At 53.8% G+C, this 26,841-nt stretch overlaps 1 long non-coding RNA gene across 2 annotated transcripts in view; it reads right to left on the bottom strand.

The window, feature by feature from the left end:
• LOC140425701 (uncharacterized) overlaps nt 1-26,841 on the bottom strand; it is a 150,503-nt gene that overhangs the window by 116,510 nt on the left and 7,152 nt on the right. For both annotated transcript variants that reach the window (XR_011947930.1, XR_011947931.1), the window contains exon 2: nt 24,883-25,001. This is a non-coding gene — a long non-coding RNA (uncharacterized lncRNA). The remainder of the gene's footprint in view (nt 1-24,882; nt 25,002-26,841) is intronic.

A 26,841-nucleotide genomic window follows, 5' to 3' on the forward strand; every position in this document is an offset into this window, starting at 1 on the left:
ACCACACGCCCAGTTGTACCCGCCTTCACCCCACTCTCAGTTGTACACGCCTCCACCACACTCTCAGTTGTACCCGCCTCCACCACACTCTCAGTTGCACCCAACTTCACCACACTCTCAGTTGTATCCGCCTCCACCACACTCTCAGTTGTACCCGCCTCCACCACCCTCAGTTGTACCCGCCTCTACCACACTCCCAGTTGTACCCGCCTTCCCCACACTCTCAGTTGTACCGGCCTCCACCACACTCTCAGTTGTACCCGCCTCCACCACACTCTCAGTTGTACCCGCCTCTACCACACTCTCACTTGTACCCGCCTCTACCACACTCTCACTTGTACCCGCCTCCACCACACTCTCAGTTGTATCCGCCTCCACCATACTCTCAGTTGTACCTGCCTCCACCACACTCTCAGTTGTACCCGCCTCCGCCACACACTCAGTTGTACCCGCCTCCACCACACTCTCAGTTGTACCCACCTCTACCACACTCTCAGTTGTACCCGCCTCCACCACACTCTCAGTTGTACCCGCCTCCACCACACGCTCAGTTGTACCCGCCCCCACCACACTCTCAGTTGTACCCGCCTCCACCACACTCTCAGTTGTAATTGCCTCTACCACTCTCTCAGTTGTACCCGCCTCCACCAGATTCTCAGTTGTACCCGCCTCCACCACACTCTCAGTTGTACCCACCTCTACCACACTCTCAGTTGTACCCACCTGCACCACACTCTCAGTTGTACCCAACTTCACCACACTCTCAGTTGTACCTGCCTTCACCACTCTCAGTTGTTCCCGCCTCTACCACACTCTCAGTTGTACCCGCCTCTACCACACTCCCAGTTGTACCCGCCTCCACCACACTCACAGTTGTACTCGCCTCCACCATACTCTCAGTTGTACCCGCCTCCACCACACTCTCAGTTGTACCCGCCTCTACCACACTCTCAGTTGTACCCGCCTCCACCACACTCTCAGTTGTACCCGCCTCCACCACACACTAAGTTGTACCTGCCTCCACCACACTCTCAGTTGTACCCGCCTCTACCACACTCTCAGTTGTACCAGCCTCGACCACACTCTCAGTTGTACCCATCTATACCACACTCTCAGTTGTACCCGCCTCCACCACAATCTCAGTTGTACCCGCCTCGACCACACTCTCAGTTGTACCCGTCTTCACCACACTCTCAGTTGTACCCGACTCCACCACACCCTCATGTGTACCCGCCTCGACCACACTCTCAGTTCTACCTGCCTCCACCACACTCTCAGTTGTACCCGCCTCTACCACACTCTCAGTTGTACCCGCCTCGACCACACTCTCAGTTGTACCCGTCTTCACCACACTCTCAGTTGTACCCGCCTCTACTACACTCTCAGTTGTTCCTGCCTCCACAAAACTCTCAGTTGTACCCGACTCCACCACACTGTCAGTTGTACCCACCACCACCACACTCTCAGTTGTACCTGGCTTCATCACACTCTCAGTTGTACCCACCACCACCACACTCTCAGTTGTACCTGCCTTCATCACACTCTCAGTTGTACCCACCACCACCACACTCTCAGTTGTACCTGCCTCCACCACACTCTTAGTTGTACCTGCCTCCACCACACTCTCAGTTGTACACGCCTCCACCACACTCTCAGTTGTACCCACCTCTACCACACTCTCAGTTGTACCCACCTCCACCACACTCTCAGTTGTACCGGCCTTCACCACACTCACAGTTGTAATCGCCTCTACCACACTCTCAGTTGTACCCGCCTCCACCACACTCTCAGTCGTACCCGCGTTCACCACACTCTCAGTTGTACCCGCCTCTACCACACTCTCAGTTGTACCCGCCTCCACCACACTCTCAGTTGTACCCGCCTCTACCACACTCTCAGTTGTACTAGCCTCTACCACACTCTCAGTTGTACCCGCCACTACCACACTCTCAGTTGTACCCGCCTCCACAACACTCTCAGTTGTATCCGCCTCCACCACACTCTCAGTTGTACCCGCCTCCACCACACTCAGTTGTACCCGCCTCTACCACACGCCCAGTTGTACCCGCCTTCACCCCACTCTCAGTTGTACACGCCTCCACCACACTCTCAGTTGTACCCGCCTCCACCACACTCTCAGTTGCACCCGACTTCACCACACACTCAGTTGTATCCGCCTCCACCACACTCTCAGTTGTACCCGCCTCCACCACACTCAGTTGTACCCGCCTCTACCACACTCCCAGTTGTACCCGCCTTCCCCACACTCTCAGTTGTACCGGCCTCCACCACACTCTCAGTTGTACCCGCCTCCACCACACTCTCAGTTGTGCCCGCCTCCACCACACTCTCAGTTGTATCCGCCTCCACCATACTCTCAGTTGTACCTGCCTCCACCACACTCAGTTGTACCCGCCTCCGCCACACACTCAGTTGTACCCGCCTCCACCACACTCTCAGTTGTACCCACCTCTACCACACTCTCAGTTGTACCCGCCTCCACCACACTCTCAGTTGTACCCGCCTCCACCACACGCTCAGTTGTACCCGCCCCCACCACACTCTCAGTTGTACCCGCCTCCACCACACTCTCAGTTGTAATTGCCTCTACCACTCTCTCAGTTGTACCCACCTCCACCACACTCTCAGTTGTACCCGCCTCCACCACACTCTCAGTTGTACCCACCTCTACCACACTCTCAGCTGTACCCACCTGCACCACACTCTCAGTTGTACCCAACTTCACCACACTCTCAGTTTTACCCGCCTCCACCACACTCTCAGTTGTACCCACCTCCACCACACTCTCAGTTGTACCTGCCTTCACCACTCTCAGTTGTTCCCGCCTCTACCACACTCTCAGTTGTACCCGCCTCTACCACACTCCCAGTTGTACCCACCTCCACCACACTCTCAGTTGTACCCGCCTCTACCACACTCTCAGTTGTACCCGCCTCCACCACACTCTCAGTTGTACCCGCCTCCACCACACACTAAGTTGTACCTGCCTCCACCACACTCTCAGTTGTACCCGCCCCTACCACACTCTCAGTTGTACCAGCCTCGACCACACTCTCAGTTGTACCCATCTTTACCACACTCTCAGTTGTACCCGCCTCCACCACACTCGCAGTTGTACCCGCCTCCACCACACTCTGTTGCACCCGCCTCAACCACACTCTCAGTTGTACCTGCCTCGACCACACTCTCAGTTGTACCCGCCTCTACCACACTCTCAGTTGTACCCGCCTTCACCACACTCTCAGTTGCACCCGTCTCTACCACACTCTCAGTTGTACCTGCCTCCACCACACTCTCAGTTGTACCCGCCTCTACCACGCTCTCAGTTGTACCCGCCTCCACCACACTCTCAGTTGTACACGCGTCCACCACACTCTCAGTTGTACCTGCCTCGACCACACTCTCAGTTGTGCCCGCCTCTACCACACTCTCAGTTGTACCCGCCTTCACCACACTCTCAGTTGTACCCGCCTCCACCACACTCTCAGTTGTACCCACCTCTACCACACTCTCAGTTGTACTGCCTTCACCACACTCACAGTTGTAATCGCCTCTACCACACTCTCAGTTGTACCCGCCTCCACCACACTCTCAGTTGTACCCGCCTTCACCACACTCTCAGTTGTACCCGCCTCTACCACACTCTCAGTTGTACCCGCCTCCACCACACTCTCAGTTGTACCCGCCTCCACCACACTCTCAGTTGTACCCGCCTCCACCACACTCTCAGTTGTACCCACCTCTACCACACTCTCAGTTGTACCCGCCTGCACCACACTCTCAGTTGTACCTGCCTTCATCACACTCTCAGTTGTACCCACCACCACCACACTCTCAGTTGTACCTGCCTTCACCACACTCTCAGTTGTACCTGCCTCCACCACACTCTCAGTTGTACCCACCACCACCACACTCTCAGTTGTACCCACCACCACCACACTCTCAGTTGTACCCGCCTCCACCACACTCTCAGTTGTACCCGCCTCCACCACACTCTCAGTTGTACCCGCCTCCACCACACTCTCAGTTGTACCCACCTCTACCACACTCTCAGTTGTACCCGCCTGCACCACACTCTCAGTTGTACCTGCCTTCATCACACTCTCAGTTGTACCCACCACCACCACACTCTCAGTTGTACCTGCCTTCACCACACTCTCAGTTGTACCTGCCTCCACCACACTCTCAGTTGTACCCACCACCACCACACTCTCAGTTGTACCTGCCTTCATCACACTCTCAGTTGTACCCACCACCACCACACTCTCAGTTGTACCTGCCTTCATCACACTCTCAGTTGTACCCACCACCACCACACTCTCAGTTGTACCTGCCTCCACCACACTCTTAGTTGTACCTGCCTCCACCACACTCTCAGTTGTACACGCCTCCACCACACTCTCAGTTGTACCCACCTCTACCACACTCTCAGTTGTACCCACCTCCACCACACTCTCAGTTGTACCCGCCTTCACCACACTCACAGTTGTAATCGCCTCTACCACACTCTCAGTTGTACCTGCCTTCACCACACTCTCAGTTGTACCCACCTCTACCACACTCTCAGTTGTACCCGCCTCTACCACACTCTCAGTTGTACCCGCCTCGACCACACTCTCAGTTGTACCCGTCTTCACCACACTCTCAGTTGTACCCGCCTCTACTACACTCTCAGTTGTTCCTGCCTCCACAAAACTCTCAGTTGTACCCGACTCCACCACACTGTCAGTTGTACCCACCACCACCACACTCTCAGTTGTACCTGGCTTCATCACACTCTCAGTTGTACCCACCACCACCACACTCTCAGTTGTACCTGCCTTCATCACACTCTCAGTTGTACCCACCACCACCACACTCTCAGTTGTACCTGCCTCCACCACACTCTTAGTTGTACCTGCCTCCACCACACTCTCAGTTGTACACGCCTCCACCACACTCTCAGTTGTACCCACCTCTACCACACTCTCAGTTGTACCCACCTCCACCACACTCTCAGTTGTACCGGCCTTCACCACACTCACAGTTGTAATCGCCTCTACCACACTCTCAGTTGTACCCGCCTCCACCACACTCTCAGTCGTACCCGCGTTCACCACACTCTCAGTTGTACCCGCCTCTACCACACTCTCAGTTGTACCCGCCTCCACCACACTCTCAGTTGTACCCGCCTCTACCACACTCTCAGTTGTACTAGCCTCTACCACACTCTCAGTTGTACCCGCCACTACCACACTCTCAGTTGTACCCGCCTCCACAACACTCTCAGTTGTATCCGCCTCCACCACACTCTCAGTTGTACCCGCCTCCACCACACTCAGTTGTACCCGCCTCTACCACACGCCCAGTTGTACCCGCCTTCACCCCACTCTCAGTTGTACACGCCTCCACCACACTCTCAGTTGTACCCGCCTCCACCACACTCTCAGTTGCACCCGACTTCACCACACACTCAGTTGTATCCGCCTCCACCACACTCTCAGTTGTACCCGCCTCCACCACACTCAGTTGTACCCGCCTCTACCACACTCCCAGTTGTACCCGCCTTCCCCACACTCTCAGTTGTACCGGCCTCCACCACACTCTCAGTTGTACCCGCCTCCACCACACTCTCAGTTGTGCCCGCCTCCACCACACTCTCAGTTGTATCCGCCTCCACCATACTCTCAGTTGTACCTGCCTCCACCACACTCAGTTGTACCCGCCTCCGCCACACACTCAGTTGTACCCGCCTCCACCACACTCTCAGTTGTACCCACCTCTACCACACTCTCAGTTGTACCCGCCTCCACCACACTCTCAGTTGTACCCGCCTCCACCACACGCTCAGTTGTACCCGCCCCCACCACACTCTCAGTTGTACCCGCCTCCACCACACTCTCAGTTGTAATTGCCTCTACCACTCTCTCAGTTGTACCCACCTCCACCACACTCTCAGTTGTACCCGCCTCCACCACACTCTCAGTTGTACCCACCTCTACCACACTCTCAGCTGTACCCACCTGCACCACACTCTCAGTTGTACCCAACTTCACCACACTCTCAGTTTTACCCGCCTCCACCACACTCTCAGTTGTACCCACCTCCACCACACTCTCAGTTGTACCTGCCTTCACCACTCTCAGTTGTTCCCGCCTCTACCACACTCTCAGTTGTACCCGCCTCTACCACACTCCCAGTTGTACCCACCTCCACCACACTCTCAGTTGTACCCGCCTCTACCACACTCTCAGTTGTACCCGCCTCCACCACACTCTCAGTTGTACCCGCCTCCACCACACACTAAGTTGTACCTGCCTCCACCACACTCTCAGTTGTACCCGCCCCTACCACACTCTCAGTTGTACCAGCCTCGACCACACTCTCAGTTGTACCCATCTTTACCACACTCTCAGTTGTACCCGCCTCCACCACACTCGCAGTTGTACCCGCCTCCACCACACTCTGTTGCACCCGCCTCAACCACACTCTCAGTTGTACCTGCCTCGACCACACTCTCAGTTGTACCCGCCTCTACCACACTCTCAGTTGTACCCGCCTTCACCACACTCTCAGTTGCACCCGTCTCTACCACACTCTCAGTTGTACCTGCCTCCACCACACTCTCAGTTGTACCCGCCTCTACCACGCTCTCAGTTGTACCCGCCTCCACCACACTCTCAGTTGTACACGCGTCCACCACACTCTCAGTTGTACCTGCCTCGACCACACTCTCAGTTGTGCCCGCCTCTACCACACTCTCAGTTGTACCCGCCTTCACCACACTCTCAGTTGTACCCGCCTCCACCACACTCTCAGTTGTACCCACCTCTACCACACTCTCAGTTGTACTGCCTTCACCACACTCACAGTTGTAATCGCCTCTACCACACTCTCAGTTGTACCCGCCTCCACCACACTCTCAGTTGTACCCGCCTTCACCACACTCTCAGTTGTACCCGCCTCTACCACACTCTCAGTTGTACCCGCCTCCACCACACTCTCAGTTGTACCCGCCTCCACCACACTCTCAGTTGTACCCGCCTCCACCACACTCTCAGTTGTACCCACCTCTACCACACTCTCAGTTGTACCCGCCTGCACCACACTCTCAGTTGTACCTGCCTTCATCACACTCTCAGTTGTACCCACCACCACCACACTCTCAGTTGTACCTGCCTTCACCACACTCTCAGTTGTACCTGCCTCCACCACACTCTCAGTTGTACCCACCACCACCACACTCTCAGTTGTACCCACCACCACCACACTCTCAGTTGTACCCGCCTCCACCACACTCTCAGTTGTACCCGCCTCCACCACACTCTCAGTTGTACCCGCCTCCACCACACTCTCAGTTGTACCCACCTCTACCACACTCTCAGTTGTACCCGCCTGCACCACACTCTCAGTTGTACCTGCCTTCATCACACTCTCAGTTGTACCCACCACCACCACACTCTCAGTTGTACCTGCCTTCACCACACTCTCAGTTGTACCTGCCTCCACCACACTCTCAGTTGTACCCACCACCACCACACTCTCAGTTGTACCTGCCTTCATCACACTCTCAGTTGTACCCACCACCACCACACTCTCAGTTGTACCTGCCTTCATCACACTCTCAGTTGTACCCACCACCACCACACTCTCAGTTGTACCTGCCTCCACCACACTCTTAGTTGTACCTGCCTCCACCACACTCTCAGTTGTACACGCCTCCACCACACTCTCAGTTGTACCCACCTCTACCACACTCTCAGTTGTACCCACCTCCACCACACTCTCAGTTGTACCCGCCTTCACCACACTCACAGTTGTAATCGCCTCTACCACACTCTCAGTTGTACCTGCCTTCACCACACTCTCAGTTGTACCCACCTCTACCACACTCTCAGTTGTACCCGCCTCCACCACACTCTCAGTTGTACCTGCCTCTACCACACTCTCAGTTGTACTAGCCTCCACCACACTCTCAGTTGTACCCGCCACGACCACACTCTCAGTTGTACCCGCCTCCACAACACTCCCAGTTGTATCCGCCTCCACCACACTCTCAGTTGTACCCGCCTCCACCACACTCAGTTGTACCCGCCTCCATCACACGCCCAGTTGTACCCGCCTTCACCCCACTCTCAGTTGTACACGCCTCCACCACACTCTCAGTTGTACCCGCCTCCACCACACTCTCAGTTGCACCCAACTTCACCACACTCTCAGTTGTATCCGCCTCCACCACACTCTCAGTTGTACCCGCCTCCACCACACTCAGTTGTACCCGCCTCTACCACACGCCCAGTTGTACCCGCCTTCACCCCACTCTCAGTTGTACACGCCTCCAGCACACTCTCAGTTGTACCCGCCTCCACCACACTCTCAGTTGCACCCAACTTCACCACACTCTCAGTTGTATCCGCCTCCACCACACTCTCAGTTGTACCCGCCTCCACCACCCTCAGTTGTACCCGCCTCTACCACACTCCCAGTTGTACCCGCCTTCCCCACACTCTCAGTTGTACCGGCCTCCACCACACTCTCAGTTGTACCCGCCTCCACCACACTCTCAGTTGTACCCGCCTCTACCACACTCTCACTTGTACCCGCCTCTACCACACTCTCACTTGTACCCGCCTCCACCACACTCTCAGTTGTATCCGCCTCCACCATACTCTCAGTTGTACCTGCCTCCACCACACTCTCAGTTGTACCCGCCTCCGCCACACACTCAGTTGTACCCGCCTCCACCACACTCTCAGTTGTACCCACCTCTACCACACTCTCAGTTGTACCCGCCTCCACCACACTCTCAGTTGTACCCGCCTCCACCACACGCTCAGTTGTACCCGCCCCCACCACACTCTCAGTTGTACCCGCCTCCACCACACTCTCAGTTGTAATTGCCTCTACCACTCTCTCAGTTGTACCCGCCTCCACCAGATTCTCAGTTGTACCCGCCTCCACCACACTCTCAGTTGTACCCACCTCTACCACACTCTCAGTTGTACCCACCTGCACCACACTCTCAGTTGTACCCAACTTCACCACACTCTCAGTTGTACCTGCCTTCACCACTCTCAGTTGTTCCCGCCTCTACCACACTCTCAGTTGTACCCACCTCTACCACACTCCCAGTTGTACCCGCCTCCACCACACTCTCAGTTGTACTCGCCTCCACCATACTCTCAGTTGTACCCGCCTCCACCACACTCTCAGTTGTACCCGCCTCTACCACACTCTCAGTTGTACCCGCCTCCACCACACTCTCAGTTGTACCCGCCTCCACCACACACTAAGTTGTACCTGCCTCCACCACACTCTCAGTTGTACCCGCCTCTACCACACTCTCAGTTGTACCAGCCTCGACCACACTCTCAGTTGTACCCATCTATACCACACTCTCAGTTGTACCCGCCTCCACCACAATCTCAGTTGTACCCGCCTCGACCACACTCTCAGTTGTACCCGTCTTCACCACACTCTCAGTTGTACCCGACTCCACCACACCCTCATGTGTACCCGCCTCGACCACACTCTCAGTTCTACCTGCCTCCACCACACTCTCAGTTGTACCCGCCTCTACCACACTCTCAGTTGTACCCGCCTCGACCACACTCTCAGTTGTACCCGTCTTCACCACACTCTCAGTTGTACCCGCCTCTACTACACTCTCAGTTGTTCCTGCCTCCACGAAACTCTCAGTTGTACCCGACTCCACCACACTGTCAGTTGTACCCACCACCACCACACTCTCAGTTGTACCTGGCTTCATCACACTCTCAGTTGTACCCACCACCACCACACTCTCAGTTGTACCGGCCTTCATCACACTCTCAGTTGTACCCGCCTCCACCACACTCTCAGTTGTGCCCGCCTCCACCACACTCTCAGTTGTATCCGCCTCCACCATACTCTCAGTTGTACCTGCCTCCACCACACTCAGTTGTACCCGCCTCCGCCACACACTCAGTTGTACCCGCCTCCACCACACTCTCAGTTGTACCCACCTCTACCACACTCTCAGTTGTACCCGTCTCCACCACACTCTCAGTTGTACCCGCCTCCACCACACGCTCAGTTGTACCCGCCCCCACCACACTCTCAGTTGTACCCGCCTCCACCACACTCTCAGTTGTAATTGCCTCTACCACTCTCTCAGTTGTACCCGCCTCCACCACACTCTCAGTTGTACCCGCCTCCACCACACTCTCAGTTGTACCCACCTCTACCACACTCTCAGCTGTACCCACCTGCACCACACTCTCAGTTGTACCCACCTCCACCACACTCTCAGTTGTACCTGCCTTCACCACTCTCAGTTGTTCCCGCCTCTACCACACTCTCAGTTGTACCCGCCTCTACCACACTCCCAGTTGTACCCACCTCCACCACACTCAGTTGTACCCGCCTCTACCACACTCTCAGTTGTACCCGCCTCCACCACACTCTCAGTTGTACCCGCCTCCACCACACACTAAGTTGTACCTGCCTCCACCACACTCTCAGTTGTACCCGCCCCTACCACACTCTCAGTTGTACCAGCCTCGACCACACTCTCAGTTGTACCCATCTTTACCACACTCTCAGTTGTACCCGCCTCCACCACACTCGCAGTTGTACCCGCCTCCACCACACTCTGTTGCACCCGCCTCAACCACACTCTCAGTTGTACCTGCCTCGACCACACTCTCAGTTGTACCCGCCTCTACCACACTCTCAGTTGTACCCGCCTTCACCACACTCTCAGTTGCACCCGTCTCTACCACACTCTCAGTTGTACCTGCCTCCACCACACTCTCAGTTGTACCCGCCTCTACCACGCTCTCAGTTGTACCCGCCTCCACCACACTCTCAGTTGTACACGCGTCCACCACACTCTCAGTTGTACCTGCCTCGACCACACTCTCAGTTGTGCCCGCCTCTACCACACTCTCAGTTGTACCCGCCTTCACCACACTCTCAGTTGTACCCGCCTCCACCACACTCTAAGTTGTACCCGCCTCCACCACACTCTCAATTGTCCCCGCCTCCACCACACTCTCAGTTCTAATCGCCTTCACCACACTCTCAGTTGTACCCGGCTCCACCACACTCTCAGTTGTACCCGCCTCCAGCACACTCAATTGTACCCGCCTCTACCACACTCTCAGTTGTACCCGCCTCCACCACACTCTCAGTTGTACCTGCCTCCACCACACTCTCAGTTGTACCTGCCTCTACCACACTCTCAGTTGTACCCGCCTCCACCACACTCTCAGTTGTACCTGCCTCCAGCACACTCAATTGTACCCGCCTCTACCACACTCTCAGTTGTACCCGCCTCCACCACACTCTCAGTTGTACCTGCCTCCACCACACTCTCAGTTGTACCCGGCTCCACCACACTCTCAGTTGTACCCGCCTCCAGCACACTCAATTGTACCCGCCTCTACCACACTCTCAGTTGTACCTGCCTCCACCACACTCTCAGTTGTACCCGCCTCTACCGCACTCTCAGTTGTTCCCGCCTTCACGACACTCTCAGTCGTACCCGCCTCCACCACACTCTCAGTTCTACCCGCCTCCACCACACTCTCAGTTGTACCCGCCTCCACCACACTCTCAGTTGTACCCGCCTCCACCACACTCTCAGTTGTACCTGCCTCCACCACACTCTCAGTTGTACCCGCCTCTACCACACTCTCAGTTGTACCCGCCTCCACCACACTCCCAGTTGTACCTGCCTTCACCACACTCTCAGTTGTACCTGCCTCCACCACACTCTCAGTTGTACCCACCTCTACCGCACTCTCAGTTGTACCCGCCTCCACCACACTCTCAGTTGTATCCACCTCTACCACACTCTCAGTTGTACTGCCTTCACCACACTCACAGTTGTAATCGCCTCTACCACACTCTCAGTTGTACCCGCCTCCACCACACTCTCAGTTGTACCCGCCTTCACCACACTCTCAGTTGTACCCGCCTCTACCACACTCTCAGTTGTACTAGCCTCTACCACACTCTCAATTGTACCCGCCACTACCACACTCTCAGTTGTACCCGCCTCTACCACACTCTTAGTTGTACCCACCTCCACCACACTCTCAGTTGTACCCGCCTCCACCACTCTCAGTTGTACCCACCTCTACCACACTCTCAGTTGTACCCGCCTCCAAAACACTCTCAGTTGTATCCGCCTCCACCACACTCTCAGTTGTACCCGCCTCCACCACACTCAGTTGTACCCGCCTCTACCACACGCCCAGTTGTACCCGCCTTCACCCCACTCTCAGTTGTACACGCCTCCACCACACTCTCAGTTGTACCCCCCTCCACCACACTCTCAGTTGTACCCGACTTCACCACACTCTCAGTTGTATCCGCCTCCACCACACTCTCAGTTGTACCCGCCTCCACCACACTCAGTTGTACCCGCCTCTACCACACTCCCAGTTGTACCCGCCTTCCCCACATTCTCAGTTTTACCCGCCTCCACCACACTCTCAGTTGTACCCGCCTCCACCACACTCTCAGTTGTACCTGCCTTCACCACTCTCAGTTGTTCCCGCCTCTACCACACTCTCAGTTGTACCCGCCATACCACACTCCCAGTTGTACCCACCTCCACCACACTCTCAGTTGTACCCGCCTCCACCACACACTAAGTTGTACCTGCCTCCACCACACTCTCAGTTGTACCCGCCTCTACCACACTCTCAGTTGTACCAGCCTCGACCACACTCTCAGTTGTACCCATCTTTACCACACTCTCAGTTGTACCCGCCTCCACCACAATCTCAGTTGTACCCGCCTCGACCACACTCTCAGTTGTACCCGTCTTCACCACACTCTCAGTTGTACCCGACTCCACCACACTCTCAGTTGTACCCGCCTCGACCACACTCTCAGTTCTACCTGCCTCCACCACACTCTCAGTTGTACCCGCCTCTACCACACTCTCAGTTGTACCCGCCTCGACCACACTCTCAGTTGTACCCGTCTTCACCACACTCTCAGTTGTACCCGCCTCTACTACACTCTCAGTTGTTCCTGCCTCCACAACACTCTCAGTTGTAATCGCCTCCACCACACTCTCAGTTGTACCCGCCTCTACCACACTCTCAGTTGTACCCACCTCCACCACACTCTCAGTTGTACCTGCCTCCACCACACTCGCAGTTGTACCCGCCTCCACCACACTCTGTTGCACCCGCCTCAACCACACTCTCAGTTGTACCTGCCTCGACCACACTCTCAGTTGTACCCGCCTCTACCACACTCTCAGTTGTACCCGCCTTCACCACACTCTCAGTTGCACCCGTCTCTACCACACTCTCAGTTGTACCTGCCTCCACCACACTCTCAGTTGTACCCGCCTCTACCACACTCTCAGTTGTACCCGCCTCCACCACACTCTCAGTTGTACACGCGTCCACCACACTCTCAGTTGTACCTGCCTCGACCACACTCTCAGTTGTGCCCGCCTCTACCACACTCTCAGTTGTACCCGCCTTCACCACACTCTCAGTTGTACCCGCCTCCACCACACTCTAAGTTGTACCCGCCTCCACCACACTCTCAATTGTCCCCGCCTCCACCACACTCTCAGTTCTAATCGCCTTCACCACACTCTCAGTTGTACCCGGCTCCACCACACTCTCAGTTGTACCCGCCTCCAGCACACTCAATTGTACCCGCCTCTACCACACTCTCAGTTGTACCCGCCTCCACCACACTCTCAGTTGTACCTGCCTCCACCACACTCTCAGTTGTACCAGCCTCTACCACACTCTCAGTCGTACCCGCCTCCACCACACTCTCAGTTCTACCCGCCTCCACCACACTCTCAGTTGTACCCGCCTCCACCACACTCTCAGTTGTACCCGCCTCCACCACACTCTCAGTTGTACCCACCTCCACCACACTCTCAGTTGTACCTGCCTCCACCACACTCTCAGTTGTACCCGCCTCCACCACACTCTCAGTTGTACCTGCCTTCATCACACTCTCAGTTGTACCCACCACCACCACACTCTCAGTTGTACCTGCCTCCACCACACTCTCAGTTGTACCCGCCTCTACCACACTCTCAGTTGTACCCGCCTCCACCACACTCCCAGTTGTACCTGCCTTCACCACACTCTCAGTTGTACCTGCCTCCACCACACTCTCAGTTGTACCCACCTCTACCGCACTCTCAGTTGTACCCGCCTCCACCACACTCTCAGTTGTACCCACCTCTACCACACTCTCAGTTGTACTGCCTTCACCACACTCACAGTTGTAATCGCCTCTACCACACTCTCAGTTGTACCCGCCTCCACCACACTCTCAGTTGTACCCGCCTTCACCACACTCTCAGTTGTACCCGCCTCTACCACACTCTCAGTTGTACCCGCCTCCACCACACTCTCAGTTGTACCCGCCTCTACCACACTCTCAGTTGTACTAGCCTCTACCACACTCTCAGTTGTACCCGCCACTACCACACTCTCAGTTGTACCCGCCTCTACCACACTCTTAGTTGTACCCACCTCCACCACACTCTCAGTTGTACCCGCCTCCACCACTCTCAGTTGTACCCACCTCTACCACACTCTCAGTTGTACCCGCCTCCACAACACTCTCAGTTGTATCCGCCTCCACCACACTCTCAGTTGTACCCGCCTCCACCACACTCAGTTGTACCCGCCTCTACCACACGCCCAGTTGTACCCGCCTTCACCCCACTCTCAGTTGTACACGCCTCCACCACACTCTCAGTTGTACCAGCCTCCACCACACTCTCAGTTGTACCCGACTTCACCACACTCTCAGTTGTATCCGCCTCCACCACACTCTCAGTTGTACCCGCCTCCACCACACTCAGTTGTACCCGCCTCTACCACACTCCCAGTTGTACCCGCCTTCCCCACACTCTCAGTTGTACCCGCCTCCACCACACTCAGTTGTACCCGCCTCCACCACACTCTCAGTTGTACCCGCCTCCACCACACTCTCAGTTGTATGCGCCTCTACCACACTCTCAGTTGTACCCGCCTCCACCACACTCTCAGTTGTATCCGCCTCCACCACACTCTCAGTTGTACCTGCCTCCACCACACTCTCAGTGGTACCCGCCTCCGCCACACACTCAGTTGTACCCGCCTCCACCACTCTCTCAGTTGTTCCCACCTCTACCACACTCTCAGTTGTACCCGCCTCCACCACACTCTCAATTGTACCCGTCCCCATCACACTCTCAGTTGTACCCGCCTCCACCACACTCTCAGTTGTAACTGCCTCTACCACTCTCTCAGTTGTACCCGCCTCCACCACACTCTCAGTTGTACCCGCCTCCTCCACACTCTCAGTTGTACACACCTCTACCACACTCTCAGTTGTACCCACCTGCACCACACTCTCAGTTGTACCCGCCTTCACCACACTCTCAGTTGTACCCGCCTCCACCACACTCTCAGTTGTACCTGCCTTCACCACTCTCAGTTGTTCCCGCCTCTACCACACTCTCAGTTGTACCCGCCTTCACCACACTCTCAGTTGTACCCGCCTCCACCACACTCTCAGTTGTACCCGCCTCCACCACACTCTCAGTTGTACCTGCCTTCACCACTCTCAGTTGTTCCCGCCTCTACCACACTCTCAGTTGTACCCGCCTCTACCACACTCCCAGTTGTACCCACCTCCACCACACTCTCAGTTGTACTCGCCTCCACCACACTCTCAGTTGTACCCGCCTCCACCACACTCTCAGTTGTACCCGCCTCTACCACACTCTCAGTTGTACCCGCCTCCACCACACTCTCAGTTGTACCCGCCTCCACCACACTCTCAGGCATTGCAGCTCAAACCCCAACCACCCGCTGTGGGGAAAATAAATCTCAAATCACATTTTCTTTCCTTCCTTCTCATTTTAAACCTGTGCCGCCTCGTCCCTGATCCTTGCGCGAGTGGGGACTGTTTCTTCCTCTGTACTCTGTCCAGGCCCCTCCTGATTTTGTACATTGTAATGTTCTCTGTATGCACGGATGGCGAGGTCTTTGAAGTTGAATGATCAGAGAACATACGGCTTTGTAAATGAGCAAAACTGTTTATAAATTAACTAAAACACCAAAGGGTTTCAATGTTGTCTACTAAGATTACAGTTAGATATGACGGCTAAAGGGCAGCACGGTGGCGCAGTGGGTTAGCACTGCAGTCTCACGGCGCCGAGGTCCCAGGTTCAATCCTGGCTCTGGGTCACTGTCCGTGTGGTGTTTGCACATTTTCCCCGTGTTTGTGTGGGTTTCGTCCCCACAACCCAAAAATTGTGCATGTTAGGTGGATTGGCCACACTAAATTGCTCCTTAATTGGAAAAAATGAATTGGGTTCTCTAAATTTATAAAAGAAAAAATATACAACGGCTAAATACTCGTGACTTATACAAGTTCGACATAACCTCATTGCTCTTGTATTCTATGCCCCTCTTAATAAAGTCCAGAATACCGTATACTTGATTAGCCGCTCCCTCACCTCCACCTTCAATGCCGTGTGCACACATACACTGTGCTGAATGTAGGAAGAATTGCTTATGTACATTGGAATTTATATCTGCTGCAGTAACATTTTTAAAACATTAGTCCAGGGGCAGGGTTCTCCGGTTTGGAGACCATGTCCACACCCCAGCGTAGGAACGGTGGCGGACAACTGCCGCAAAATGGCCACGATTCCCCGTTTGGCTGGGGGCTAGCAGGGAGGCAGCGTAGAGCACCCGGCTCTAGCTGCCGATACGGCCTGGAGAATTGCCAGGCCTATGGCCGCGCATGTGCACGGCGATGGACTGCAGCGGCCGCGCCATGCTTCATGGCGGATGCTGCTCGCGGACCAGGCCCGCGAAATAGCCCCCCCCGCTTCGGCTGGCTCGCGCGCCCCACCACAGTGCCCCCTGCCCGCGGATTGGCCCTCCCCCGACGGTGGCGGTGCTGAACTGAGTCCGCAGCCGCCACGCCGAGTTCCCGACGAGTGAGACCATGAGAGACCCACGCCGTCGGGAACTCAGCAAATCGGTGACGGGGCATCGCAGGGCGGACCTCAGCCAACGTACGGAAGCCATGGATACGGCGGGCGGCGTACTCTTCTGAGTAAGCCGCTTTTCAGGGGATGGAGCATCGCGAAAGTGGCATCATCAGGGATTCTCCGACCCGTCGCCGAACGTGATTTCGGCATCGGGGATGGGAGAATCCAGCCCCAGGTATATATATCTTTCAGTAATATTCTTAAATAACCTAGGTTAAAATATTCAGATGCTGCGGTTTCAAAAGGTGCAATTAAGCTGTCGTAAAGGTGAGAACATCTTTCATTATAACCATGGATCTATTTTCAAAGAAAGACCAAATGGACTTGGTGTCCCTGTAGCATAGATAATTTGAAACTCGGTGGGATTCTCTGTGCAGCAACGCCGGAATCGTGAATCGCGATCGGGCGGAGAATCGCATGTCAGCCGAAAATTGAGGTTGGCGTCTGGCTTCCAGCGGAACGCCATTCTCCGCCAACTCGATAGCAGTGTGAATGTGTTCCACATGCCACACCGGCGCGGGCATGCAAATTGTACAGAAACAGCTGTTAGCATATCAGTAATGGGCCCTACCTGGTAGTCTCTGGCCTCCTGCCATGCTCCACCTCCGCCAGGCAGACGTGACGCCAGCGTGGTTCATTTATGGTATTTAAAAATGGAAACTGGGTGCCATGGCTGCTGAGGGTGAGAGAGGAGATAAGCCAAGTTTCCAAAAGCGCAAGTGTGGGCGGCCAGTTATGCCGCTGGATAGGGGGGGGGTCTTCTGGGGCCGGGGGAGTAGCAGGGCGTGGCGACCAAGATGGGCCCTGGGTTCAGGGTGTGTCCCCGGGACTAGGGTGGCCTGGCAAGGTCCGCTATTTCCGCATCCCACAAGACAGCCATCTGGCTGCGCACTCTACCGACTGCCCACTGTTATCTCTAAATATGCAGAGTGCAACTGGCCCTATGGGTGCCCCTGCCTCCCCAGGCCACCACACCTGGAACACCCAGCCCCCAGCCGACCCACCAATGAGATATGCGAGGCCCGGCACAGCCAGTGGCCCATCAGGTGCCGGCACCCCTCAGGGCGCCCATCCGAGGAGTGGGGTTGGGGGGGGGTGAGCAGAGCACACCTCGAACAGTGGACGCAGGCACCGTAGCCCTCGTCACCCTCCCTGGCACACTGCCCCACCTGTGGCACCATCAGCCAACCCACCCCCCAGGAATACCAGCCATCACCAAACCCCGCCTGCCACTGTGCGCTGCGCCCATCCATCCTGCCCCCGCACTGGAAGGCACAACCCGTCCATTGCACAAAGGACCCACGGCCCCAACAGGGGCCATCCCATCACCCAAGGCCGTCTCCTGTCCCGTCGGGGGTGGGGCGATGACCGGACGAGCAGAGGGGGAAGGGGAAGATGCGGGCCAGGGGCTGCAGTGCAGGCCAGGGGCAACGTGTAGCCTGTTGTAGCTGGTTAGGCATGTGGGTAGTCACCACTCTAACATATCTGCCCTTAACCACCCTGGTGTACAGCAGGGTATGATTGACACCTGCCTGACTGCAGCAGCCCTGGTGACTGCACTGAGGCTGCACGAGAAGGAGCCGCTCAGGGGAGACCCTGCACAACAGGAGCCTGCCCCAGAGGAGCAGGGGCCAGCCAGTGATGATGGAGAATCAGCCGCCCAGCAGGTCGAAGAGGAGGTGGGAAGGAGGTGCCGCATCAGGCCTCGATGGGACAGCCCTTTCAAGAAGCGCAAGACCCATCTGGGCGGCAGCTCGCCCCTGGGATCGGCCGCACTCCGAATGTCCGCCGCCTCAGGGGGTTTCTGCCTCCACCTGTTGCACTGCTGCATGTGTGTGGTGCGCACCAGATAGTGTCCCAGGAGCCTCTTCACTAACATGGCCAACCGAGGTATCTCTGGGATGGTGGAGGGTGTAGGTGACAGCAGTGCCGGGACGTTGATGTCGTCCTGGGACATGTGCTCCGGGGTGTTGGGGGGGAGGTACCCAGGATGGATCCACCCCTTTGCCCAGTGGGTCGCGGGGTTGCAGCTGGGGTCAGGGGACACCAGCTGGTTCCTCATCGTCTGGTGGTGAAAAGACCAGCCGCTGGGGTGGTGGGGGTGGGGGGGTGACTCATGTGCCATAGGGACATTACAACACTACAGGGGCTCACTTCATTGTCTCACCCCAGCCTCTACCTCTGCGACTGCCTGTGCACCCATCCCTCCGGCCAGATCCAAAGCCCGCTGCTCCGCGACGGTGAGGATTCCGAGGCCAGCGGGCACCCTCAGTCTTCGCCCGTTCCCTGTGGTTGTGGGCCGCCAACTCCTGGGGAGGACAGATAATGCAGTGTGAGACACCCGGACGTGGCAGCGCAGGGGGGTCCACAGCTGGTGACCTGTGTGTTTGGGGCACCCAGCCATGGTGAGCACTACAGGTTTGGCATGTGCTGCGGGAAGGGGTTCGAGGGGGCTACCAGTGGGTGGGGTGCGGTCGCCGTCTGGGGGTGAGGAGGGCTGCAGCGTGTGGTGTTTGGGTGTGTGGGATGGGGGTGGCACCAGGGGGCATAGAGCTGGTGACTCACCATGTCTGGCCAAGGGGATTGCCCACCCTAATCTAGCACTGCCTAAGGGGCTGTCTGGTGGGAGCCGCATTGGGATGGGTGGGTGAGGGTTGTGGGGTGGGGGTGGTGCCAGGGGTAAGGAGGTGGTCACTCACCCGGGCGGCCCTGAGGAGGTCATGCTGCTTCTTTGTGCACTGCTGCCAGGTGGGGCCCACAGCGCACCAGCTCTGCCACCTGCACCCAAGCCTGGTTGACATTAGCTGCCTTCCCACCCCGGGGAACAGGGTGTCCCACCTCTCCTCCATGGCATCCAGCATATCTCCAGCTCTGCATTAGCGATACTTGGAGCTGCTCTCCGCGGTGGCATTTGCTTGGCTGGAATGAGTCTGTCAAGCTCCCCAGGGCAGCATGGTAGCACAGTGGTTAGCAAGTTGCTTCACAGCGCCAGGGTCCCAGGTTTGATTCCCGGCTTGGGTCACTGTCTGTGTGGAGTCTGCACGTTCTCCCCGTGTCTGCGTGGGTTTCCTCCGGGTGCTCCGGTTTCCGCCCACAGTCCAAAGATGTGCAGGTTAGGTGGATTGGCCATGCTAAATTGCCCTTAGTGGGGTTGGGTGGGGTTACAGTGTACAGGGATAGGGTTGAGGCGTGGGCTTACGTAGGGTGCTCTTTCCAGGGTCCAGTGCACACTCGATGGGCCGAATGGCCTCCTTCTGCACTGTAAATTCTATGAACTATGAATCCCGACCACAGATAATCCGATGCCGGCGTGAGTTGGAATTGCACCAGTTCCATGTGGCGTGTGTGCAGTCCCATTAGCATGTCCTGAATTGTTCCGGGAACAACACTGCCAGCGGACCGTGGAACACCTGTCATTCAGTCCCGGCATCGGCACTTAGTCTCTCAAACGGAATATCATTGTGTTTTCACTTAGATAGTCAGGGGTTCTAAGTGGGTTCAAGATGATGTAATTCATGGGACAAGCCAGTCTGTAGCAGGCAGTTTAGCTTTTGGTTTTGCTCGGAGCTTGAAACTAAACACAAGCTTTTGCCAACGGTTAAGCAGTCGTCTCCCAAAGACAGCAAGACTTGCAGCTGGTGTCTGAAAGGATTTCTCTCTCTCTCTTGCTCTCCAAGCAGTCTTTCCAATAAATCTCTAGCCAGAGGAGGGCACGTAACCCTGTGTTTGCTAACTTTATTTATAAGTGGCTTCTGACCTCGAGGGTAGATATGTGCGCTTCAGTAAGGTGCTCTTTGTAAGGGCCGGTGCAGACTCGATGGGCTGAATGGCCTCCTTCTGCACTGTAAATTCTATGATTCTATGACCTGTGATGGGCTTTTCTTAATTGTCGAGAAAGTATCAGTGAGAAGTTAAAGAGTTTTCATTTGTTGTTAAGAATTGTTTAAATTTTAATTGTCAGCAATTTTCATTGATGTTAATATAGTTTAAACCTAATATAAAAGATTTCTAATGGTCAGTGGAATCACGCCTGGAGTGAAACAGCCTTTCCTCGCAGTTCTAATTTTTTTTTTTAAATAAGAAGTCTTCCAACACCAGGTTAAAGTCCAACAGGTTTGTTTGGAGTCACTAGCTTTCGGAGTGCAGCTCCTTCCTCAGGTGAGTCGTCATGGTTATATGAACAAAGGTCTGGACTGAGCCATTAACAACACCCAGATCCCTCTGCATCCTCTTCAGAGTTTTACCCTTTATTTTTTCTGTCTCTCTATGTTGTTCCGACCAAAGCGAATCACTTCACTTTTCTCTGCATTGAACCTCATCTGTGTTGTGTTCCATGATCTTGTCTTTGCAACTACTCCACAGAACTGCTGGTGACTTAAACCAGAACAATGATTTATTGATGTACACGTGGTAACGTAACAACCAGAATGTTGCACAGACCAAGTTATCATTGAGTTACATTATTTAAAAAAAAAATTTAGAGTACCCAATTATTTTTTTTCCAATTAAGGGGCAATTTAGCGTGGCCAATCCACCTAACCTGCACATCTTTTTTGTGTTGTGGGGGCAAACCCCACGCAAACACGGGGAGAATGAGCAAACTCCACATGGACAGTGACCCAGGGCCGGGATTCGAACCCAGGTCCTCAGCGCCGTAGGCAGCAATGCTTACCACTGTGCCACCGTGCTGCCCTATCATTGAGTTACATTAGACTCGGGGCGGCACGTGGCACAGTGGTTAGCACTGCTGCCTACGGCGCTAAGGACCCGGGTTCGAATTGCCGTCCTGGATCACTGTCCGTGTGGACTTTGCACATTCTCCCCGGGTCTGCGTGGGTCTCGCCCCCACAACCCAAAGATGTGCAGGTTAGGTGGATTGGCCACGCTAAATTGCCTCTTAATTGGAATAAAAAATAATAATTGGATACTCTAAATTTACATTAAAAAAAGGAGTTACATTAGACTCTCCTGGAACTACCCTTATGTGCGATGTCCTCGAGTACGCCTTGCAACATTCTGCCTGTAGCCAGATGTCACATGACAGATGTTTGACGCCACCTGCTGGTGGTCGGGCACACTGCTGAGTGCGTATAATATTATTTGCAGGCATATCACCACAATCTGCTACCTGTCCACTCATTCCAGCAGCCTGCCTGTGTTCTCTTGGAGTTCTACACTATCCTTCTGACAGTTCACAGTGCTTCCAAGAGTTATCACATCTGCAAATTGTGCCAAGGTCTAGGTCATTAATATATATCAGGAAAAGCGAAGGCCCCAACATTGACCCCAGGGGAAATCCACTGCAAACCTTCCTCCAGCACAAAAAATATCCATTAACCACTCCTCTTTGCTTGCTGCCACTCAGGAAATTCTGTATCGATGTTGCTGCTGCCCCTTTTGTTCCTTGACTTAATACTTTGGCCACGGGTCTGTTGTGCGGAACCATATCAAATGCTTTTTGGAAGTCCATGTACATGACATCAACAGCATTGCCCTCATCAGCCCTCTCTGTTTCCTCTTCACCAAACTCCAGCAAGTTTGCTGAGCATGATTTTCCCATTAAAAAATCCATGCTGTTTTTCCTTAATTAACCCTCATTCATCCATGTGAGCATTGTGTCTAGAATTATTGGCCGGGTGTTTCTGCTCCAGGTCGAGTTGGACGGGTTTGGCAACGAGAGCAGAGGATATCGTGAGAAGACCAAACTCGCATTTCACGTTGACATAAAAGCGGGAAGCGATCGTCCCCTCCCCCTCTCAGTGGCAGGTTGCACTTCCCATCGTTTAACACCGGGAACCTCACTGCAATAAATTAGCATCTTAGTATTGGGCACACATACCGGAATCATACCCCTACATCAAAGAATGCATCCATGATGGCGTGATGACAGAATGACGCGAATCAGGACTGGTCTCAGAAGGCATTCACCTGCCAAGCAGTACTTCCAGGGGAGCTCAGAGGTGAGTGAAGCACTGAGGGAGGAGAGGGCAATGCCAGGGTAATGCCAGGGTAACACCAAGGGATGGTTGGTTGGTTTCAGGGGTGTATTGTTTCCCGGTGTGCTCGCTGTGCACTGCGACGGCCTTTAAAAATGGCATCCGGATCACCGATTCGCTGAATTGATGGCGGTGTGGCAAATCAGCGGAGCCCACTAGCGGTACCTCATGGAACACCTGCCTGCTTTTGTATTTTTCAAAGTCCTGCACAAAATGTCGGAAAAAGCCACCTGTGCCATCGGCCGTCTCAACTCCACTTTTCCTCCCTGACATCGGCATTTGTCAATATTGGAGAAAATCTCGCCCATTGTTTCTAGAAGTTTCCTCATTACCAAAGTCAAACTGACCGGCCTGTAGTTGCTGAGCTCACCTTTACACCCTTTTTTGGACAAAGGTATAACGTTTGAAATTCTCCAGTCTCAGGAAGATTATCTCCCCACCTGTTGCCCATATCTTTTTAACCCACTTTTTTTTATCAGAAATATATCTATCTCCTTCCTGAAACCATTTAATGACTCAGATTTCATGTAATTCATGAACAAAGACACCCAGATCCCTCTGCCCAGGCGCATCTTGAATCTGCTTTCCAGTTAGATAATAATTTGCCTTTCTATTATTTACTGCCAAAATGGATAACCTCACCCTTATCCACATTAAACTCCATCTGCTAAATTTTGGCCCAATCTCCTAGCCTATCAAGATTTGTCTGTAAAATCTTTATAATCTTTATTATTGTCACAAGGAGGCTTACAGTAACACTGCAATGAAGTTACTGTGAAAATCCCCGAGTCGCCACACTCCGGCGCCTGTTCGGGTACACGGAGGGAGAATTCAGAATGTCCATTTCACCTAACAGCACGTCTTTCGGGACTTGTGGGAGGAAACCGGAGCACCCGGAGGAAACCCACGCAGACACGGGGAGAAAGTGCAGATTCCACACAGACAGTGACCCAAGCCGGGAATCGAACCTGGGTCCCTGGAGCTGTGAAGCAACAGTGCTAACCCCGGTGCTACCATGCCGCCCATATCTCCTGTTCACTGCCTGTTTTCCCACCTATTTTAGTACTATCCACAAATTTTGCTATGTTACACTCTGTCCCTGCTTGCAGATCATTTATATAAATTTATATAAATACTATATGCAAGTTTTCACAATATTGGCTGAGGGCAACAGCTCGAAACCAAGTAAAGAAAACCTTTAATAAGACCAGTTTTGAGAAGGGCTCAGTAGAATTATCTGTACAACTGCTCAGACAGAGAATCGACAATTAGAGACTCAATAGGGAATTTGGAAAGACGGCAAGTTTAGAAAAAGGTAAATATTTGGATTTGGGCATCACCAGCACGGCTGGCATTTCTGACTAGTCTCTGTTAGAGAAAGTGGTGGTTATTTATCTTCTTGAACTGGTGCAGTTCACGTGGTGAAGGCTCAAAGCGACTTGTGCTACAGTTCACAAAGATGTTCACACTTTGGCTTTAACTTTCCCACTAACCCATACTGTGGTGTTCAGGGCATGATTTCAAAACTTGCAAATGTTATGAAGATTGTCAACTATGATGAGGATCGTTTTGAACTTCGAAAAGACATTGGCATATTGGTGGATCGGGCAGACAAGTGGGGGATGAAGTTCAATGTAGAGAAGTGTGAAAAGCTTCATTTTGACAGGATGAATATATGGAGGGACAGCACAAAATAAAGAGAGAAACTCTAAAGGAAGTGCTGGATATATGCTTACGACGTTGGTCATTAAAGATGGCAGGGCGTATTGAGAGAACAGTTAATAAAGCATATAATATCTTAGGCTTTATTATAGGGAATTGAGTGCAAGAGTAAGGAGGCGAGTAACTCACTTCCTGGCCTCCGAAAGTCTGTCCACCATCTACAATGCACCAGTCAGGAGTGTGATGGAATACTTTCCACTTGCCTGGGTGAGTGCAGCTCCAACAACACTCCAGAAGCTTGACACCATCTAGGGCAAAGAACAAAGAATAAAGAAAATTACAGCACAGGAACAGGCTCTTCGGCCCTTCAAGCCGACACCGACGTTGCTGCCCATCTGAACTAAAAACCCTTACCTTGCCAGGGACTATATCCCTCTATTCCCAGCTTTTTCACGTATTTGTCAAGAGGTCCCTTAAAAGTCACTATCGTATCTGCTTCCACTATCTCCCCCAGCAACGAGTTCCAGGCTCCTACCAACCTCTGTGTAAACACTTGCCTCGTACATCCCCTCTAAACCTTGCCCCTCATACCTTAAGCCTATGTCCCCTAGTAATTGACTCTTCGATCCTGGGAAAAAGCTTCTGACTATGCACTCTGTCCATGCCCCTCATAATCTTGTAGACTTATATCAGGTCGCCCCTCAACCTCCGTTGTTCCACTGAGAATAAACTAAGTTTCCCTCAACTTCTCCTCATAGCTAATGAACTTTGACAAAGAGTCATCGGATTCAAAACGTTAGCTCTTTTCTCTCCCTACAGATGCTGCCAGACCTGCTGAGAGTTTCCAGCATTTTCTCTTTCGATCCTGGCAAACCTCTTCTGTACTCTCTCCAAAGCCTCCATATCCTTCTGATAGTGTGGCGACCAGAATTGAACACTATATTCCAAGTGCCGCCTAACTAAGATTCTATACAGCTGCAACATGACTTGCCAATTTTTAAACTCAGTGCCCCGGCCGACGAAGGCAAGCATGCCGTATGCCTTCTTGACTACCTTCTCCATTTGCGTTGCTACCTGTGTAGTTGTGCACCCAGATCCCTCTGCCTATCAATACTCTTAAGGGTTCTGCCATTTACTGTATATTTCCCATCTATATTAGACCTTCCAAAATGCATTACCTCACAGTTGTCCGGATTAAACTCCATCTGCCATCTCTCCGCCCAAGTCTCCAACCGATCTATATCCTGCTGTATCTCTTGACAGTCCTTGTCGCTATCCGCAATTCCACCAACCTTTGTGTCGTCCGCTTGATTGCTATCCCTTCCACAAACATTCAATACCTCCACCACCGACGAACAGTGGCAGCTGTGTGTACCATCTACAAGATGCACTGCAGTAACTCGCCAAGGTTCCTTAGGCAACACCTTCTAAACCCACGACACAATCTAGGAGGACAAGAGTAGCAGACACCTGGGACCCCCCACCCCACCCGGAGGTTCCCCTCCAGGTCGCTCACCACCCTGACTTGGAAATATATCGCCGTTCTTTCACTGGTGCAGGATCAAAATCCTGGAACTCCCTCCCTAACAGCACAGGAGGTGTGCCTACACCTCAGGGACTGCAACGGTTCAATAAGGCAACTCACCACCACCTTCTGAAGGGCAACTAGGAATGGGCAATAAACAATGGCCTAGCTAGTGACACGCACATCCTGTAAATTAATTTTTTAAAAAGGCAATGTTCAGCATGTAGAAGGCACTGGTTAGGCCTCATCTGGCCACACTACCAGAAGGATGTGGAGGCTTTAGAGTGGGTGCAGAAGAGATTTACCAGAATGTTGCCTGGTATGGAGGGCATTAGCTATGAGGAGCGGTTGAATAAACTCGGTTTGTTCTCACTGGAACGAAGGAGGTTGAGGGGAGACCTGATAGAGGTCTACAAAATTATGATGAGCATAGACAGAGTGGATAGTCAGAGGCTTTTCAACAGGGTAGAGGGGTCAATTACTAGGGGGCATAAGTTTAAGATGAGAGGTTTAGAGTAGATGTACGAGGCAAGTTTTTTACGCAGAGGGTAGTGGGTGCCTGGAACTCGCTACCGGAGGAGGTGGTGGAAGCAGGGACGATAGTGACATTTAAGGGGCATCTT

This window comes from Scyliorhinus torazame, chromosome 6 (genome assembly GCF_047496885.1).
Source record: "Scyliorhinus torazame isolate Kashiwa2021f chromosome 6, sScyTor2.1, whole genome shotgun sequence".
Lineage (NCBI taxonomy): Eukaryota > Metazoa > Chordata > Chondrichthyes > Carcharhiniformes > Scyliorhinidae > Scyliorhinus > Scyliorhinus torazame.